Below are 7,952 nucleotides of genomic sequence, written 5' to 3' on the forward strand. Positions count from 1 at the left end.
ATTACGGGGATTGCAACCAATGTCACAAAATAACTTGTGTATAAATTTTTGAATGAGAAACTGATTTTCTCTGAACTCTGAAAAAATACTAATAAGTCATATAATGAAAAACAGGTCACTTAGATATTCAAAAGGGAGAAAAACAGAAATTAAAATCCAACTTTGACAGCTTCCAAAGATCATGTTCACTCCACTCTGCCATACTTTTCAGATTGGATGAATTAAAACAAGTTGCCATCAAGGGGACTCTTAACTCATGGTGACCCCATGTATGTCATAGCAAAACTGATTTTTTTCAATAGCTGATTTCTCAGAAGTAGATTGCCAGGGATTTCTACCAAGGAGCCTCTGAGCAGACTCAAAGCTCCAACCTTTTAGTCAGTGGCTGAGCAGGTTATCTGTTTGCAAGGCTCAGGGACTCTGGATGAATAATAAAAGTACTAAATACTAAAAGCACTCATTTTCTTTCAAGCACAGTTACGGTCTACTCTATATGATAATCCCATGGAAAGGACATAAACATAGATAAGAGAAACATATAAATACATACAAACAATAGGTTACTGGATGTCAAAAGTGATTTTTTATTACAAATATCGTCTGCAACTCTGCATGTATTCTATCTCATATTTGTAAAATACTATCATTTTGAGATACAAGTTCTACAATATGAGCAAAATCTACTTCTCTACAGAACAGCAAAAGGATTACTGTCAGCGAGAAATACAGAAAGACATAAATGGCTCGTTTTGCAAGAGTATGGTCAAGGGTCTTTCTGTGTGACGCTGTTTGCTAAAAAGGTTTTATGCTGAGGTACCACTAAGACAAATGACTTCTATTTGTTAACACTTGTCATTTTAGTCAGTGTGTAACTAAGAAAGATAGCATCATCTCTGTGTTAAAGGCACCAAAAGGTTTAGAAAAAAAAGCATAGACAAGCATTTCCTATTGGATGCATAAATGACTCTATTTCAAATGACCACTAGCACGCATGGATATACGGTAATTCTCTCAATGCCCTGTTGGTTATAAAGATGCTTAGCTTCCTTCTTAAGACAGCCGCTACTTATGTATACTATAATTATAAAAGTGTCTCCGTACTAGATGTGGTGAAAGGACTCAAGGAACACAACCAGCTCTAGACTGTAGTGATTAAGTTCAATTGAAGACATTCTCCAGAAATGAAGTCCAAAAAAAAATGAGCAAGCAAAGAGTTGTAGCCTAGAAGAGGAAACAGAGAAGAAATTCTATGCCCCTGAAATAGACAATGAGTTTAATACTCACCCCACGAAGGGTAACTCTGAGTCATATAGAGAAGCAACACAAAGTATTCTGTAAAGACACAAATAAATTCAGGGAGAATAGCTGATTTTAAGCAATCACTACCTCCAATATAAGTGATAGTGACTCCTTATTCAAAAGTATAAAGAATGTGACATCATTTGTAGCAAATGTGATTTTCCCAGGTGTTTTAAAAGAAGTAATGGAAACTCTTTTGAGACTTGTAAAAACTGTGATCCCAACTCTATTGACTTACTTGGCAACAAATGACCAGAGGCAGAATAAACCCAGCCTCCTTTTCAAGTGACTAGGATTTCATATATAGTAAACTAAAATCTAGACTAAGAGTTCATTTTTTTCTTGCAGTTGAGTATCATGGTAAGTGGAAAGTAAACAGCAGGTTATGTGGTGGTATAAAATAAATGACTTAGGTTTTTTAGACAAAAATGTAAAGTGCACATCAGAAAAACTAGAAGGAATCTTTGTTAAAAGAGATTTTGACTTGATCAACAGGACTTTAAACTGAAATTTGAGGAGAAAGGATTGAAATGTAAATCTTAATGCCCAGTAAAGATAAAACTGCATTCTAGTAGAAAAACAACCAAAACGTAGAAAAAAATAATTGCAGAGGATGTATTCAATAATTCTCAGTATAAAATTGATCATGGTTAATTATGTATATTCAGATAAAAAGTTTATAAACAATAAATAATATACTATTGAAATTAATATCTAGAGGTAAGTATACTGTACACAGAACAAATAATCCAAGAAGCTGGGCTTTATGAAGAATGTGGCATCAGGATTGGAGGAAGACTCATTAACAACCTGAGATATACAGATGGCACAACCTTGCTTGCTAAAAGTGAAGACGACTTGAAGCGCTTACTCATAAAGGTGAAAGTCTACAGCTTTCAGAATGGATTACACCTGAACATAAAGAAAACAAAAATCCTTACAACTGTATCAATACACAGCATCATGATGGACGGTGAAGAAATTGAGTTGTCAAGGATTTCATTCTTCTCGGATCAACAATCAATGCCCATGAAAGCAGAAGTTAAGAGAGCAAAGGACTTAGCACATTGGGCAAATCTGCTCTAAAAGACCCCTTTAAAGTGTTAAAAAGCAAACAGGTCACTTTGATGACTGAGGTAAGCCTGAACCAAGCCATGGTATTTTCAATTGCCTTGTATGAATGTGAAAGCTGGACAATGAATAAGGAAGACCTGAGAAGAATTGACACATTCTGATTGTGGTGCTGGCAAAGAATATTGAACATGCCATGGACTGCCAGAAGAACATATAAATCTGTCTTGGAGGAAATACAGCCAGAATGTTCCTTAGAAGTGAGGATGACAAGACTTCATCTTGCTTACTTTGGACACATCATCAGGAAGGACCAATTGCTGAAGAATACATCATGCTTGGTAAAGTAGAGGGTCAATGAAAAAGAGGGAGACCCTCCATGAGATGGACTGACACAATGGCTGCAACAATGGACTCAAACATAGCAATGATTATGAGGGTGGCACAGGACCAGGCAACATTTAGTTCTGTTATTCATATGGTAGCTATGAGTTGGAGCTGACTCAACAGCACCTAACAATACTATATGTGAAACAGATATGATGGAGCTCAATTAAGATGTCAGAATTACTTTTTTCAAGTGATCTCTGGATTAGTTAACTAAAGGTGGAGAATATAAGGGCCTAGATTTAGAGGACACAGATTACAAATGAGGGATTGGGAGAAGTCAAATTCATTAGAGAGATTACAGAAAAAAACACATTCAAGAAGAATGTAATCAATATCACTGAATGGTACTTATAGAAACTTGAATAGGTGTATGTTTTTGTTGTGTATATTTTCAGCAACAACAAAATTAAAATAAATTATTAAAAAAAAAGAAAAGAAAATGTACACAGTAAATTAGGAGTCCTTGCAGATTAACTGGATCTCAAGTGGTTTCATATATTTCAGGTTCTGGCTTCTTTGGGGAATCTAGCTATAAATTTATTTGTGACTTTATGGGACCAAATAGAAAAATGAATATATACCTTCAGGAGAAAACATTTACATTAATCGATTGTAATTGTATCACCATTTAGGTAATTCAAATAATCAGTCATAATACTGACAGTGAAGAAGAGGTTGTGATATTAGTGAAGTTGTCAGACAGGAGTTGGAATGAATTGGAATCCACTTGATGGCATTGGGTTGCATTCCATTAAAACACTTAAAGAGTTGTTTTATAATATGAGGAGATGATAAATAAAGGAATGTAATAAATGATTCCAAAAATAACATGAAATAAAATCCAGTGGCACAAACAAAATGGTACAATCACAAAGAACAATGATTATAGTCTGGAATCAATAATTCTTACATTGATTATAGTCTAAATCATATATGCATCTTTATATCAAAACATTTTAAGATAATAATTGAATTAACATAAAGAATGAGTTTTAACTGTGAAAATAATATTAAATAAAATTCTCCTCTTATACTGAAGTAATGTTAGACCAGACAGTATGATTTTCTGGTAGCCATTTTGCTGAAACGATTTTTGAAAAACAGGAAATAAAGTGAGATGATCGTACTTTCTGACTTTGACAGTGACCTTTAAAATAAAACACAGGTACTAATGAGCAGCTCTGGTGATAGAATCATTCATGTATCAGATGTTAATATTTCCTCAAGATTTAATAAATATCATATGTGACGTTCCTTGTCAAGCTTCTGGTTAACAAATCATACAAGTTGAACTGCCTCGAAAGGTATTCCAGGAAAATCAACACATGGAAGAAGAAGAGGCCTCTATTCGTCTGTATAAGAAATTGAGCCCTTATTTGTTTTATGAATGCAATTTAACCAAGAACCTTCATTTTATATCTTCGAATAGATCTCTTGGGATATATACTTATGTTTAATAATCACCTAGCCAAGAAGCATCTTTTAAAAACAAAAATTAGATATACTTGATAGCAAACACAGAAAGATTCAGTTCTAGACACACCATTGAGCAGACCTCAATCTCATAGAAAAATTGAAAATTGAAAGTATATGAACCATAGTTATTAGGCTTTCATGAACCCTGTAAGTGCCATTATCAAGCTATTTTGGTGTTTTCTGTAATATTTCAAACATTGTAATTCAAAAAGTAAAATACAGCTCTACCCATTCTCCTCAGCATCATATAAAATAATAATCTGAGATTTTTCTTTGCCACAATCAATCCATTAAAGATTATGGGGAAATTAAAGGTCAGTGAACAGTGCGAAATATATTCATATAAGCAGACAGAAAAGCTTGGTGATATAAAATATTAATAAACAAGACTGAAATATTTAGTCTTTGTACACAAACTGTGCTTTTTATAAAATTATATAAATCAGGTTTTTAAAATCCAACACATAATTTTAAATGCATTAGAGGAGATGGCTTTGTAAAATAACACTACTCTAAGAAGCAGTAGCAAACGATCATCTCTTCATAAGCAAATGCTCTGAACCTTCCTGCCCCCATCTATGGTTTATGTGAATTTTAAGCAAATAATATTTTTAAAAGAAAGCCACCAAGAACAAAAATAGTATTTGCAAGACAGAAGAGCATGCATAATCACTCTTACAAGAGAATTCCATAGAACTTCTTCAATCCAGAATTGTTACAAAAATTTAATTTACAAATTACTTTTTTAGGGTACGTATTTTGTGAAAAACAAAGCACTTTTTACTGTAGTTTTCTAAAAGTAAAACTAATTTTTTATTTCACAAAACTTAGGAAGTGTGTTCTACATGTGACCTGTTAGTTTTGTCTTCAGTATCCAGGAGAGTGAAATGATAAATCCCATTAGCAGAAAGAAAATAATTTCATTAAATTATTTTTTAAAATATGCTTAATGGATAGAGGTTGTTCCGTAATTGTTCCTTAATTTTTCTATAAGTCAGCCTTTAGTAGCCAACTCTTTTCTCTCTCTCCCCATGAAAATTGTTAATGTCACATACCTCCCCACTGAATCCTCTAGAACCCAGTTCTCAGTTTTAATTAAAAGATTTAATTTAGGTCTGTGATTGTCTATAATTTAGGTCTGAAATTTCTCATCCTTCTGGTAAAATATCTCTAAGACAAGCAAACCTTTTGTTTGCTAATACTGACCACGTGTTAATTTGATGAGTTTCTTTTCCCTGTCTGATCAAAGATGGTCTCCTTAATGAAATCACGTCTGCATCAGATTTCAATATATCAGGTCATTTCGTGACCTTTTGTATCTCCATTTGGGTCTCAGCAATGCAACAGTCTCTCTGTGCTAGCCTTGACAACTTCAATCTTTTCTCTGTTTATCATGACGTTGTTTATTAGTCCAGTTGTGAGGATTTTTGTTTTCTTCATGTTTCGATGCAATCTATGGTGAAGGCTATGGTCTTTGATCTTCATCAGTAAGTGCTACAAGTCCTTTTCACTTTTAGCAAACAAGGTTGTGTGATCTGCAGATCACAGGTTGTTAATGAGTCTTCCTCCAAACCTGATGCCACATTCTTCTTCATACAATCCAGCTTCCTAGATTATTTGCTCAGCATACAGATTGAATAAGTGTGGTGAAAGGATACAACCTTGATACACACCTTTCCTGATTGTAAACAACAAAGTATCCCCTTGTTCGTTTGAATGACTGCCCCTTGGTCTAGATACAGATTCCTTAGGAGCACAATTAAGTGTTCTGGAATTCCCATTCTTCACAATGTTATCCATAATTTAGATTAATAAGCAACATCATGATAAATGGGGAAAAGACTGAAGTTTTCAAAGATTTTGTTTTACTTGGATACATAGTCAAAGACCATGAAAGCAGTAGTCAAGAAATCAAACTATGCGTTGCACTGGGCAAATCTGCTGCAAAAGATCTCTTCAAAATGTTAAAAAAACAAAAATGTCGCTTTGAGGACTAGAGTGTGCCTGGCACAAGCCATGGTATTTTTAATAGCCTCATATGCATGTGAAAGCTGGACAATAAATAAGGAAGGCTGAAGAAGAATTGATGCCTTTTAATTATGGTGTTGGCAAAGAATATTGAATATGCCATAGACTGCCAGAAGAATAAACATATCTGTCCTGGAAAAAATACAGCCAGAATGCTCCTCAGAAGCAAGGATGGAGAGACTTCATCTCGTATACCTTGGACATGTTATCAGGAGGGACCATCCCTGGAAAAGGACATCATGCTTGGTAGATGGTCAACAAAAGAGAGGAAGACCCTCAATGAGATGGATTGACACAGGGGCTGCAACAATGGGCTGAAACATAGCAATGATTGTGAAAATGGTGCAGGACTGGGCAACATTTTGTTCTGTTGTACATAGGGTTATTATGAATCGGAACTGACTTGATGGCATCTGACAACAACAACTCTCAGCTAGGCCTCTGAAGTGTTATCTTGTGAACATGCAGCTCATTTTTCTGCCAAGGATCCATGCAGAATCCTCATGCAAACTTTAGCCATGCCCCCATCAATGTCTCTCCTTCCTTTCTGCTTCCCTGCCCCATAAATTTTAGCAGTTTTTGCACTCTCAAACTGCAATCCCTGCTTCTTCAGCTTGGTTTGAGTATCCTCTGCTTTGGCTTCACCTTCCCTAATCCATTAGCTGGAAAATGATCCGGGTAGAGAGACTGAGGGACTGTGGAGCTCATCTACTTTGCTTCCTTTCTCTCAAACATCACAGTCTTGCACTTCCTGTAATCAAATTCCTACAAATATTTGTCTTCTATATTTTGTCAGTTTTATCCTAGTTTACCATGGGAGCATAATTCTGATACCAGCTACTGCATCATAGCTAGAACTTTTAAAAACATATTTACTTATTAATTATCAAAAGGTCTTATTAAATAAATAGATCTTTAAAATTGTTATATTCAAAAATAGATTTTAAAATTCTCACAAAAATAATATATTAAAAAATAAAAATCTGGGAAAATGTTAAACGAGATGGGATTCCAGGACAACAGAATCTATGACATACTAGGGAAATTTTAAGGCTATTTCCAAGGTTTATGGGTTTTGTAACTGTAGGAATGGTAGTACCATTTAGAAATTTTGTTAGCTGGAACACATTTGTGTTATTATTTCTTGCAGTTGTCATGTCTGGACATTATTTCTAGAATTTCTGGAATTACTGTGAACATCTTACTTCACAACTCAGAGGAAGGTACAGTCAGGAGAATCCAGACATGAGCATTCAAAGTCTTGATACACTACCCCTCTAACTTATTTTTGAATTTTTGGTTGTCCAGCAATATCAGGATTATTACTTATAGCTAAAAACATCCTCCCTGATACAATTCTCTAGCCATTGATTCACTTCTGGCTATCAGACCATGAACTGCAAACTTGCCTTGACACCCATGCTCTTTCTTGTTCAACCCATTTTTTATTCCCACTGTCCTCACTCGAGATAGAACAGTTACCCAACATAATAAAGCTTTTCCAGAACAAGTTGATCAACTTATCACTTCTACATTGTCTAGACTTTTTTTTTTTTAATTGTACTTCAGGTGAAGGTTTACAGAACAAATAGTTTCTCATGAAACAGTAGTACACATATTGTTTTATGACATTGATTAACAAACCCATGACATGTCAACCCTCTCCCTTCTCAACCTTTTTTTTTTTT

The sequence above is a fragment of the Trichechus manatus genome, unplaced genomic scaffold, assembly GCF_000243295.1.
Source record: "Trichechus manatus latirostris isolate Lorelei unplaced genomic scaffold, TriManLat1.0 scaffold00260, whole genome shotgun sequence".
NCBI classification, from domain to species: Eukaryota; Metazoa; Chordata; class Mammalia; order Sirenia; family Trichechidae; genus Trichechus; species Trichechus manatus.